Source organism: Papio anubis, chromosome 11 (assembly GCF_008728515.1).
Source record: "Papio anubis isolate 15944 chromosome 11, Panubis1.0, whole genome shotgun sequence".
Classification (NCBI taxonomy): Eukaryota; Metazoa; Chordata; class Mammalia; order Primates; family Cercopithecidae; genus Papio; species Papio anubis.
Window position 1 is genome coordinate 95,303,204 of NC_044986.1, and position 14,048 is coordinate 95,317,251.

The 14,048-nt window shown below is 40.5% G+C and overlaps 1 protein-coding gene across 8 annotated transcripts in view; it reads left to right on the forward strand.

Annotated features, from left to right (window-relative positions):
* ZNF438 (zinc finger protein 438) overlaps positions 1-14,048 on the forward strand; it is a 177,558-nt gene that overhangs the window by 13,005 nt on the left and 150,505 nt on the right. For 2 of the 8 annotated variants that reach the window (XM_017962646.3, XM_021943955.2), the window contains exon 1: positions 7,814-8,278. The exons of 4 other annotated variants lie outside the window; for them this stretch is intronic. The gene's annotated coding sequence lies outside the window, so the exon portion shown is untranslated. Of the gene's footprint in view, positions 1-7,707; positions 7,737-7,813; positions 8,279-8,597; positions 8,747-14,048 lie in introns of those variants that run through there. 2 more of the 8 variants (XM_021943954.2, XM_017962644.3) reach the window with 2 other exon arrangements.

Below are 14,048 nucleotides of genomic sequence, written 5' to 3' on the forward strand. Positions count from 1 at the left end.
GCGTTTGGAACAGAGGGTGCCATTGTCTGAACCATGCCTTTAAAGAAACTGATGACTATGGAGAATAGATTGTATGAGAGTGTGGCAAAGACTGCTAATTCTGCTCCAATATCTAATTCCTCCTTTCTTTTACTACCAGAACCCTGTTGGTTTAGCCAGATACATGGCTATGCACATAGAGACTGTTTTTAAACTCCTCCTGCCAATAAGTATGGCTTTGTGATTAGGTTTGGGCCAGTTAGATAAGAACACAAGTGATATGTGAAAATTCTGAGTTATCTTTGTAAATATAAGGTGCTTGTCCTGAACTTCGTCTGCCCACCTCACTCCCTTTCCCCCTAACTGAAAGCTGCAGCAGCTAGAATGGCAACAGTTACCTTGAACCTAAAGATCCCTCTGCCTGGGTCGTGAATGACCTTGGAGAGCAGAACCAATGACTACTCTCCATCTTCTCCCTGACCATCTGCCTATCTGTCTCTTGTTTCAAGGAAGAGAATAAACTTCTTTCTTGTTTTAGCCACTGGTTTTTGGCATCACTTTATTACAGCAGCTTAGCCCATAGCCTATATAGTACAAAAATTGGCACCCGAAATGGTGTTCCAGAATTAAAAAGCTGAAATGTATAGCACTGGTTAAGTGGTTGGTCGACAGACAGTAGAAAACGTGTTATAGGCTAGAAAACTGGTGACCCTTATTACATGGTGGCAAAATGTTCAGTGAGACTGTCATCTCTAATAACTTGGAGGAGAGTCAATTTGTCTACCCAGTTTGTACCTCCAGGGAGGTAGTTAGAAAGAATCAGACTGCTAATATGAGTTGATTAGTCCTTGCCAGTAACTACAAGAGGGCGTCAAATGAGAGAACAATTAGCCAGTTTGCAATTAGAGTTGAAAGGGAGTATATAGTTTTTAGTTATATAGCTAAAGGAGGTTCTCTCTGCCAATGGCCTGTGGTCTGAATTGACTGAGAGGCCAGTAATATGGGGCACTGCAGTGTTGGAAAAAATTGCTTCTCTATGCCAAACAGCAAGAGGTAAGATAGTCATTCTCAGGAATCTCCTGTTAGATTTTCTTGGCCTGACAGTGGCAGACAGTCCAGGCAAGGTTCAAATTAAGGATTTGCTTTTCCACCTCAACCAGTCATTTCAACTATGTAAAAGCTTCAGTTATAAATACAAAATCTCAGTTCCCTACAACAACAAAGGTTTATTTCTTACTCATGACATGTTAGTTGTGGCTGTGTTCCACATACTTTGTTACTCCAGTGTTTAAGCCAAAGGAATAAGCCTGTTTGGGACATTGCCTTTCTTGTGACAGGCAAAAGAGATATGGCAGAACCAGTGTCTTAGAAGTGGCACGTGTTACTTTTGTTCATATTTTATCGGCCAAAGCAAGTCAAATGGCTAAGCCTGAAATCAGTCAGGTCAGAAGGGATATCTCAAGTCACATGGCCTGTCCTGATGTCAGTGGGTTGGAGTAGTATAAGCCTCCTGATGTGAATCAGATAATCTCAAGGTAGCTAACCTTCAATCAAGAGAGGATTGAAGAGAGGGAGGAATGGCTGTGTCACAAAACAAGCGAGTTGACAAGCTTAATATCTATGACCAGATTAAATCCTTAGTTGTGGTTACTACTTTCTTGTGGAACTGACTGAGGCAAACAGACCTTTTGAAATTTTTAGGAGATTATGTTGCCAAAGATCCCATAAGTTTGGCTTGCAAAAGCCTCTGATGGTTTGATATTGTTTGTCACCTAAAGCAACCCTTGGTCCCAAATTTGCACCAGCAGTAACTAGGCTATTAGATCTTTGCTGTCCTCTTGGAGCATGTACTCTTCCAAGTCTGCTTCATGTATGACCAGAAGTGATAATGGAAAGGAAAAAATCTTCCAAAGGCAAAGCTAAGACTGCCAAGACACCTGGACAAGGGTCTTCCCCTCAGAGAATAGAATCTGAAATGAACCAAGGGACTTGCCTTCTTGCTAGAGCAGAGATACTTTGCAATTCCTTTCTAGAAGTATTTCATCTTTGATAAAAATAGGTGTTTGCTATTCTTTTATTTTCAGTATGGGAGACTTAATTGCATTAATCTCATTTGTATTCCACAGTTGTATTTTGGGTGTAATGGTGGTGGTGGAGAGCAGAGGTCATACTCTTTTGTTAGTTTGTGGGCCACTGCACTAGGAAGGAGCTACATGGATGTGCATGGGTTGAAGAGGGCTGTGTATTGCCCAGAGACCTAAACTTTAAGCTAAATCCAATAACTGGATGAGACTTCAAGTTATCCCTTTAGAAAGGAAATGACTATTCCAGAGTGGGAAGAAGGATGCTCTCCTACCTTTGATACGTGTTTAGCTAGGCACATAACCCCTACATAGAAATTGTATTTCTTACGCTCCTTGTAGCCAGATGAAGCCACATTTCTAAGTTTTGACCAGAAGGATGAGAGTGGAAGTGACATATGCTACTTTTAAAAGCATATTTGTATTAAAAAAGCGGCTTGTTAGTCATATTCTTTTCCCTCCCATCCCCATAAATGAAGCATTGGTGAGTTAGCTTCAATCATGCATCTGAGGGCAGTGCCCCAAGGAGTGGTAAGAGAAGACAGGAGGAATCTTAGTCTCTGGATGACGTTATGGAGCAAAGCTACTTACCTTCCCTTGACCACTTGTCTGCCTCTTGACTGTAACATGAGAGAGAAATAAATTCTTTTTTTATCTGAGCCACTATATTGGTCTTATTACAGGAGTTTAGCTTTTATCCTAGTTAATACAGATGGCAATGATGTAAGCAGGAAACAAATATAGAATGTTAGATTGGAAATTATTCTTGATTTTTTTCAGTTGAAGCTTTTCATTTATGTATTCTTTCTATGAAAATTTATTTTTCAGATTGTCTAATTATACCAACAGTTTAGAAAGAAAGCTCTTACTTTAACATCACCCCTGTTATAATTATGCTATATTTCTTTTTATTTTCATAAGTATATGCTTTACATATTTATATTAAAATTTTATATCCTGATATTTTCATGTGATATCTATTTTCTTTCTTGCTTTAGAGTTCTTATATTGCCTGGTTATTATTGTATAACACTCAGTTTTACTGTACTTAAAATTTTGTTATTATTGGTCACTGTGGACTAGTTATGTCCCCTCAAAATTCATATGTTGAGGCCCTAACCTTCCACATGACAGTATTGGAGAAGTGGCCTTTAAGGAGGTGATTAAGGTTAAGTAAGGTAGTAAGAATGGAGCCCTGATCAGATAGAACTGGTGCCCCTATAAGGAGAGGAAGAGATACCAGAGCTCTCTTTTCACTTATGTGAAGACACGGTAAGAGTATGGCCATCTGCTAGCAAGGAAGAGGGCTCTCATCAGAATCTGACAGTGCCAGCGCCATGATCTTAGACTGCAGCCTCCAGAACTGTGAGGAAGTCCCAGTCATGGTATGTCATTATTGCAGCCGAAGTTGATAGTATATTGGCATTTAGATTGCTTTCAGGTTTTCCTTCTATAAATAATGCTGTTTTTTTTTTTTTTTTTTTTTTTGAGACAGTCTCACTCTGCTGCCCAGGCTGGAGTGCAGTGGCATGATCTCAGCTCACTGCAACCTCAGCCTCACAGGTTCAAGCTATCCTCCTGTCTAAGACTCCCGAGTAGCTGGGATTACAGGCACACACCACTACACCTGGCTGATTTTTGTATTTTTAGTAGAGATGTGGTTTCACCATGTTGGCCAGGCTGATCTTGAACTCCTGACCTCAGGTGATCCGCCTGCCTCAGCCTCCCAAAGTGCTGAGATGACAGGCGTGAGCCACCACGTCCGGCCATAATGCTGTATTCTTGTAAAAATTATTTATTTGTTCAATTATCTTACATAGGACTCGAGCTGGAATAATTTTATTTTATCACTGGTAATAATGACAGAAACAATATTGATAGTAATAACAATGGCAATCAGCAATGATGATTTTAATAAAGACAGCTATGAGAATGACAAGATCAATAACAGTAACAGACTGGGTATGGTAGCTCACGCCTGTAATCTCAGCACTTTGGAAAGCTGAGGTGGGAGGATTGCTTGAACCCAGGTGTTCAAGACTAATCTGGGTAACATAGCAAGATTTTGTATCTACAAAAAAAATTTTCTTTTAATTAACTGAGCATGGTGGCATATGCCTGTAGTCTCTGCTACTCAGGAGGCTGAAGTAGGGGGATGGCTTCAGCTCAGGAGTTGGAGTTATGATCACACCACTGTACCCTAGCCTGGGTGACAGAGTCAGACTCTGTCCCTAAAAAAAAATATATATATATATATACACACACACACACACACACACACACATTTATATATAATTATAACAGTAAGAACAATGACTAATATTTATTGCATGTTTACTGCATGCAGGCACTGTTTTAAGGGTTTATCTTATTTGATCCTTACAACAGATTTATGAGGTAAATGCTGTTGCTCATGTTTTGTAGATAAGGCAAGTGAGCCACTGGGAGGTTGGGTACCTTCGCTGTCGTCACGCAGCTGATTAATGGTAAAGTGTAGATTCTTGCTAGGCTTTATTTGCCACAGAGCATGCTATGGACTGAATTGTATCGCCACCAAACTCATGTGGAAGCCCTAATCCTCAATGTTGATAGTAATTAGAGATGGGGCCTTTGGTAGATAATTAGGTTTAGATGAGGGCCTGAGGGTGGGGCCCTCATGATGGGAACAGTGCCCTTAAAAGAAGAGACACCGGAGAGCTTACTCTTGCTCTTCTGCTGCCATATGAGGACACAGTGTAAGGTGGCTGTCTGCCAGCCCAGAGTGGCCCTTATCAGAAAGTGACCATGCTGGCACCCTGATCTTGGACTTCTCAGCCTACAGAGCTGTGAGAGAATACATTTCTGTTGTTTAAGCCACCCAGTTAAATTTCTGTTGTTGTGGTAGCTCAGACAGAGACAAAGCCCATGTTCCTAACTGTGACATGACATGATTAGAGATTTTTTGTTTTTTGTTCTTTTCCCCAGATCACACAGTCAGTATAGCAAACTGGACTGCAAAGAAGGGGCCAAAAAAGTGGAAAGGACACTAAGAAAGAATAATGTTGCTGAAGCCAAGAGACGGGCATTTTAAGATCAAGGATATCATTATTAAATTGATACACTTTGAGTGAATTTTCATTTAAGAAGTCATCTGTGCTTTGGGAAGAGCAGTTTTGTGTTTGCAGTCCAGATTGCAGAGGGTTAAGTAGGAAATGATGTGGGGTAGGGGAGACAGTAAAAACAGTTTAAACTCTTTTTTCAAGGCTTGGCTGTGAAGGAAAAGAGGCAAATAGGAAGTGGCAAGAGAGACATAAAGTCTGGGGATGTATATTAGTTTGGTTTATTTTTTTTAATGAACCAAATGATGGGAGAAATGTAAGCATTTATGTGCAACGGGGTAAAAGAAGAGAAGGAGAGAGAGAAAATGTGGAGGGGGAAGTGGATAAATGATGGCATCAGAGCCCTAAGGAGGTGGATACCTGAAGTTGCAGATTGGCTTTGAGCAGGAAGTTTCTTTCCTACATCTTCCTGGCACCTTCCTCCACAGGGCCAGGAAGGAGGGAAGAATGTGAGTGTGGTTGTTGGTCAGTGAGGGTGGAGGAAACTGAGGGAGTCTGACCTAATAACCCCTCTTTTGTTTGTGTGGAGGTGATGTCATTTTCTGAGTGAATGGGGAGTAGGAAGCTTGAAAGTGGTGGACGTTTGGGATTGAATCTGTGGGATGTGAGAGAGCCTAAGAGAGGGTTGATGGCAGCAGTGAGAAGGGTCTGCTGAGGTGGGAAGCCGTGTATTTGTGGAATTCCCAGCTTCTGTGGTTGGGGATTTTTATAAGAGTGCTCTCTAGACCAGGTATGGGATTAAAGAAGTAGACTCTTAGATTGGTTTAGGGAGTGTATGTGGAAGGACAAGCCAGTAAGACAGTTGAGAATTTAGGCCAGGGAGTGAGGCGTTATTAGGTCAGACTCCCTCTGTTTCCTTCACCCTCACTGACCAGTAACCACACACACATTCTTACCTCCTTTCTGGCATTGTGGGGAAGAGTGTCCCTTTTTCTGGGAGATCAGATTCTGGGTTACAACGGATAAGAAGTGAAGCTTGGAGGATGGTTAATGGATTAGGAAAGATAGAGAGTGAAATGGGGAAAGACCGAGCGTAACATATTTAAGGACAGAGTTGGTGTATGCAGTCATTCCTTCAATAAATGTGTATTGAGCATTTATCTTCTAGACACTGTTCTAGGTGCTATGGCCCCCTAGATCAAAACAGTGATCAAAACAAAATCTGCCCTTGTAGAGCTTAATTCCAATGGGGAGGTAGATGATTAACATATATTATGTGTATAAACATATATATATACTTGTATGTATAATTCCAGATGGTAAGATAATGTCGAAAAGAAAATGAGATCAGGGAAGAGGCTCTGAGAAGTGACCTCTGAGCAAAGACATGAATGTCATCAGGGACACAGCAATGCAGATGTCTGAGAGCATTCCAGGACGAGGAAATAGCACATATATGTGCAAAGCTCTGACAGAGGCTTGTATGAGGAACAGCCGTGGCACTGGGGAGCATGAGTGAGGAGGAGGACAGTGGTAATAAATTAGGGCCATGATACATTAGGGCCACTGTAAGCACCTAGGATTCTGTTCAAGGGTCATGAAAAGCCATTGAAAGGTTTGAGTCAGAGAAGTACTTTTCTGAAGGCTCACACTGACTGCTTTTTGGAGAGTTGATTGGCCGTGGGCAATTAAGTAATCCAGAGGCGTAGAAGGACAAGAGATGGTGGTCCACATGTAACATATGGGAATTTGAGATTTCAGCAGTTGAGTGCTTCTGGATGAGAATCTTGTTGCTATTCCTTTAAGCAGACACACCCACTCCACAATAGACATTCTTTTCTGTGGATGAACGCCTGACCCTTGGCTTATACCACACCCTTTCCTGTTTTTGACTCTCTTCCTCTCCAGCTCCATTATTCATTCTCCCATTTTGTCCTCACCTTGTCTTTCATATCTGATGTACATGGTTGTCTTCCTGGCCAAGACTTCCTCTAGATCTAGGTTTTCAGACCTTTTATTCACAGTCTGACTTCATACTTCAGTCTGCAGAAAACTTTGATGGAAGCCCCGTGTGTCAGCCAGGGGAAACTGAGTGAAAGGGGGGTCAGGAGTGCAGTGCTCTGCCCACTTGCAGTTGTCCTCTGACCTCCAAAGCAACTTTGAAATGCCTTCTGAGAACCTTTAGCCTGCCAGCTCACAGTGTGGGAAAGCCCCAGGTTGAACTGTTGCTCTTTTGCAGCAGCTCATCCCTGGGATCACCCCAGGCCATGCTCTCCCTGCTCAGCCTGTGCCTTCTTAATCCTCAGGGACCTGGCTTGCCTGACAGTGGTACGTGCAATACGAAGTGGTGTGCAGAAGGCACTCAGAACCATGAGGCATGCATGCTGCATCTTCCTGAGTGTTAGTTTTCCTCACTTGCTATTATTTAATCTACTACATTTTTATAGTAAAAATTAACATAGTTCTAATTACACACCATAAGTTCTGTCTATCCTTCTCAACAAAATCTTTTTTTTTTTTTTTTTTTTAAAAACAGGATCTCATTTCGTTACCCAGGCTGGAGTGCAGTGGTGCAATAATAGCTCACTGCAGCCTTGAACTCCTGGGCACAAGTGATCCTCCTACCTCAGCCATGCAAGTAAGTACCTAGAACTACAGATGTGCACTACTGTGTCTGGCTAATTTTTAATTTTTTTTTCTAGAGACAGGTTCTTGCTATGTTGCCCAGGCTAATCTAAAACTCCTGGCCTCAAGCTGTCCTCCCTTGTCAGTCTCCCAAAGTGTTAGAAACACAGGCATGAGCCATTGTGTCTAGCCAACAACTTTGTTGTTGACCCTAATTAAACATATTAAATGTTTTACGCCAAGAGGAAATAGATGTATTAGAGTTTAGAATGTAATATTTGTGTACAGTTTTTAAGGAAAAAAATAAGATATACATTTAAAGTTTGCCTGGGACACTTATGGTGATGCCTTTAGTCTTCTGGGGTTGATTAGATCCCTCAGCTCTGAATTAGGACTGCTTTGATGGAAAAGGTTAGAACTACCTGTTTAAGTTGTCAGATTTGTAACTCTATATTTTCGTTTTGTTTAATGGAGCTATTGTAATGTTTTTATTCAGGATGGAATAGGAACTGGCCATGAGTTAGTCTCTGAATCATCAGGTTTTTCTGGTTAAAGGTAAACATAAGTATTTTCTTCTTTTAGCCATGTTTAATTTTAACAAATGTCATTAAAGTAAGCATTGTTGCATTATAAAAAGGATTGATAAGGCTGGGTGTAGTGGCTCATTTCTGTAATGCCAGCACTTTAGGAGGCCAAGGCAGGTGGATCACGAGGTCAGGAGTTTGAGACCAGCCTGGCCAATGTGGTGAAACCCTGTCTCTACTAAAAATACAAAAATCAGCCGAGTGTCCTGGCATGTGCCTGTGATCCCTGCTACCCGGGAGGCTGAGGCAGGAGAATTGCTTGAACCCGGGAGGTGGAGGTTGCGGTGAGCCTAGATTGAGCCACTGCACTCCAGGCTGCTGGGTGACAGAGCAAGACTCCATCTCAAAAAAGAAAAAAAAAAAAAAGAATTGATAAGAACCAGGTGATGGCCCAGATATCGGAGCAATACTCAAAAACAAGGTTGTCCTGGGACACAAAGTAAGTTTGATGCTTTTCATTTTTTTAAAAAAAGAGTATCAATTGTGTTAAGCTCTGTAATGCTTCCTCTGAGTTGAGAGTGGATCTTTAAGATAAAACATTTCTTTGTTAGGACTGTTTGCAACTAAGGAATTTAAGGTTAAGAGTTTTGCATGACACTGCCAAATTATAAGACTAATGAGGGCAAGGATTTGATCATGTGCATGGATGCTTGTGAACTAGGAGTAGTGTGGCACCTCACATGTAATACTCAGTATTTTTTGAGTGAAGGAATGAACTATCCTTGGTGTAACTGTGGAAAATATTGTTAGGTTGTATAATAGATACAGGATAGCTTCCCTGCATCTATTGAGTTGAACAAGGCAGCCTTGCTGGATGTGTTGTCACAATGTTGCTATCAATATACTCTTTTAAATTAATAGAAGCAGAGGCACAGCTATATGTTTTCTTTTGAGTGCCAGTTATCAGGTCTGTTTAATCATATGCCAATTCTGTCTGCAAAATGGGGATAGCAACACACAATCTATCTAGTGCAAGTAGCTGCACTAAGATTAGATGAGGTATACAGGGTAAGAGAAAATACCTGCAAATTATATATCTGATAATGGACTTATATCCACATTTGTAAAGAACCTTTGCAGCTCAATATTAAAAAGACAAAAATACCCCATTAAAATGGGCAACGGATCTAAATAGACATTTCTCTAGGGAAGATTTATGAATGACCGATAAGCACATAAAAAGATGCTCAACGTTGTCACTCAGAGAGAGAAGCAAATCAAAACCACATAAGATGCTACTTCATGCCCACTAGTTAGCTGTAATCCAAAGAAGATAACAAGTGTTGGTAAGGATGTGGAGTGATTGGAAGCTCCATACATTGCTGGCAGGAATTTAAAATGGGCAGCCACTTTAGAAATAGCTTGACAGTTCTTCAAAAGGTTAAAACATAGAGTTACCCTGTGTTACCTAGCAGTTTCACTCCTAGGTATCTGTGCAAGATAAATGAAAACATACGTACACACAAAAACTTATACACAAATGCTAGTAACATTATTCCTAATAGCTAAACAGTAGAAACAACCTAAATATCTATCAGCTGATGAATATATAAACAAAATGTGGTACATCCATGCAATGGAATATTATTTAGCATTAAAAGCATAAAGGAATAAAGTACTGACACATGCTGTAACATAACAAAACATGCTAAGTGAAAGGAGCAGACATAAAAGGCTGTATGTTGTATGATTCCATTTATATGAAATGTGTAGAGTAGGCCAATCCATAGGGACAGAAAGTAGATTCATGAGCTGAGAGGGTTAGAGGAGAGAGATGGGGAAGGACTACTAATGGATAGGGAGTTTCATTTTGGGATGATAAAAACGTTCTAAAATGGCGGTGATGTTGGCACAACTCTGAATATACTAAAACCATGGAATTGTATATTTCAAAAGGGTAAATTGCATGGTATGTGAATTATACCTCAATAAAGCTGTTAAAAAAGAATAAGTGAGGTAATATGTGGGAATATACTTTGAGCTATTTGAAAAGATATTATTATTATTATTTCAGTTTGACTGTAAGGCCATTAAGTAATAGCAGGATGACTTAGATATTTTTCCTTGCTTGCAGGCCTGTGATTTTTATGTCATGACTCAACTTTATAAGGCTGTAACTCAGCAATATAAAATATTGAAAATGTTGAAACATAAAATGAAAACTGCTTGGTCTACTGTTTATATTTAATAGGATTTTCTCAATCAGTTAATTAGCAATAAGTAGAATGTATCATTAAGGAATTAGATTTTAGAATCGTAAAATTTTAGAGCTGGCAGAAACTTCAAAAGTCATCTAGTCCCCTCTCATTTTGCTGTGTGAGAGAGCTGTCATAGAGAGGCCAAGATGTCTTATGTCACAGCTTTGAGTAAATTCTAGAACTCAGTGTTCTTTCTGTTGACTATTTGGTTTCAGTGCTGTTAAGAGTGTTCTACTAGTAAAGAACTAACACTCTTAATAGCTATTTAAATGCTTCCTATATACTAGGCACTCAGTTAGGTACTTTATATACATTATCTTGGTTAAGCTACACAAAGCTTATGAAGGCAGTTCATTTTACCTGTGTATTAGTTTTGTATTGTTGCTGTAATACAAAACAAAACAAACAAAAAAACAAAAAATCTGGCCAGGTGCGGTGGCTAACGCCTGTAATCCCAGCACTTTGGGAGGCCAAGGCAGGCGGATCACGAGGTCAGGAGATGGAGGCCAGCCTGACGAACATGGTGAAACCCCATCTCTTCTAAAAATACAAAAATTAGCCTGGCGTGGTGGCGTGCATCTGTCATCCCAGCTACTCAGGAGGCTGAGACAGGAGAATTGCTTGAACCCAGGAGAAGGAGGTTGCAATGAGCTGAGATCACGCCACTGCACTCCATGCCCTCCAGCCTGGGCCACAGTGCGAGACTCTGTCTCAAAAAAACAAAACAAAACAAAACAAAAAAACACCAAAAAAAACCTTTGTGGCTTAAAACAACACAAATTTCTTATCTTACATTCTGGAGGTCAGAAGCCCAAAATGGACCTGACGTCCTGTTAGCAGGGCTGCCCTTCTTCCTGAAGGCTTAGGGGAAGTCAATTTTCTTGTCTTTTCCAGCTTCTGGAGGCTGCCTGCATTCCTTCACTTCTAGTCTCCTTCCATCTTCAGAGCCAGCAGTGGCTGGGCAAATCTTTCTCACAGTGCTGTTTTTCTGGTTTTGATTCTTTTGCCCCCACTTTCCCTTTTAAGAACGCTTGTGATTACTTTGGGCCCATCTGGATAATGCAGATACTCTCGTTATTTTAAGGTCCACTGATTACCAGCCTTAATTCTGTGTGCAACCTTAATTCCCCCTCACCAAATGAGTGGAAAAAACACATTCAAAATGTTTTTTTTTTTTTGTATTCTCTCAGCCAACAGCAATCAACACAGAAGACTTCTGTGATGACACGTGTGGGAGTTTCCTCCCCACCACACCAAGCCATTTTGCAACAGACACCACCTGGGTTACCTTCAATTCAATGCTGACATCACCTGTAGAGAGTGTCAGATCCCCCATCTTTAGGCCTCAGTCTCACAGCAAGTCTCAGGAGGCTCTACCTGTGCTTCTGACCGACCTGCTATAAATTGGGATTCCCACAGCCACCTCTTCGGGTTCATTTAATTTACTAGAGGACTCACAGAACTCAGGCAAACACATCTACTGGTTTATTATAAAGGATACAGATGGAGAGGTGCACAGGGCCAGGCATGTGGAAGGGGCAGGGAGCTCCCTTGCCCTCCCCGGGTATACTACCATTTGCAAACCTCCATGTGTCCAGCTATTTGACAGCTCTCCACACTGTGTCCTTTTGGGTTTCTATTTAAGCTTCATTGGGTAGGCATGATTGATTGAATCATTGACTATTGGTGATCAACTTAACTTTCAGACCCTTTCCCCTTCCTAGAGCTTGGAGGGTGTCGCTGAACGTCCCAACCCTCTAATCGTGCTTTGGTCTTTCTAGTGACCATCCTCCATCCTGAAGCTACCTAGAGACTACAAACCATCAGTCAACTCATTAGCATACAAAAGGCATCACTTTGGAGATTCTAAGGATTTTAGCAGTTGTATGCCAGGAAATGAGGATGTAGACCAGATATATATTTCACAATATCATACCATGTAATATAGGGTAGGCAGAGATTCCAGGGAATAAGGTATGGACATCCTTTGAGGGAGCCAGTATTCTGTGTACCACATCTGTTAATAAGCTGAAGAGATTTAGGCTCAGAGAGGTTAAGTAAGTTGTCCATGGTCACAATATAGTAAATGAAAGAGCTGATATTTTAACCCAGGTCTGTTATTTATCATATGCATATCTTTCACAATAACATGATCTTTCCCACAAATGCCATTTGATCCTACTCTGGAAAAGTAAATAGGATGATGAGCATTGTTCAAATAGTAAATACCTCCTTTTTATTGTATATATTTAAGGTATACGATGTTTTGATGTACACACACAGTGAACTGGATACTACAGTCAACCAAATTAACATCAGTAACTCACATAGTTACCCTTTTTAGTGGCAGGAACACTTAAAATCTCTTTTAGCAAAAATCTCAAATACAATACAGTATTAACTGTAGTCTTCATGTTGTATGTTAGACAGGGAGACCCCTTTATCCTGCGTATCTGCAGCTTTGTATCCTTTGAGCTACATCTTCCCATTTTCTCCCCTGCCTGCCCCTGCTTACCACCATTTTATTCTCTGAGTATTCAACTTTCTTTTTCTTTTCCTTTTTTAAGATTCCTCATATAAGTGAGGTCATGCATTTTCTGTGTCTTGCCTATTTCACTTTGCATAATGTCTTCCATGTTCATCCATGTGGTAGCAAATGGCAGGATCTCCTTTTTAAGGCAGAATAATATTCCATTTATGTATGTGCATGTACATATATATATACACACATGCACATATGTACACACACATACCTCACAGTTCGTTCATCTCTTGACAGATACTTTGGTTGTTTCAATATCTTGGCTATTGTTTCTAAATCTTGGCTAATGCTACAGTGAACATGGGAGTGCAGGTATCTTTATGAGATGGTGATTTCATTTCCTTTGGATATCTACCCACTGGAGGAATTGCTGAGTCATATGGTAGTTGTATGTTTAATTTCCTTAGGAACCCCTGTACAGTTTTTCTCAATGGCCGCACTGATCTGCATTCCCACCAACAGTGTATGAGTTTTCTCTTTTTCACACCATCACCAACACTTATCTCTTGTAACTTATTAAAGTAATAATCACATTTGCTTAATAAAATCAAGCAATAGGCTATGTTATTATGAAACAGTTAAAAGTATATAGGAAATATATTTATTGATGTGGGAAAAGTATTTATGACTCATCATGACTTCCAGCGCCCTTCCCAGATTTCTACTTATCACTTCCTTTGTGTTACCAGTTCCTTCCTTATCCAGCCTAGATGCTTTGATTCAAATTATTTTCCGGCAAATTCTTTCAATTCTTTTGTACCTCTTTGGTCTCTCCAATCTCGGAACTGGATGAGCTCAACTACCTGCCAGTTTTTTCACTTTAATGTTATACTCAGCAGCCTTAAAATTGTCCAGCAGTCTTCCGACTTGTCTATTATCTCACTCCCTCACTCCCCACAGCATACTGCCTTCATTCTTCTCAACCTTTTAACCCCCTATCAGGTTATTTGACGTCTTAGCAGTTTTCCACACAGTTGACCACAATTGACCATTGCTGCCTT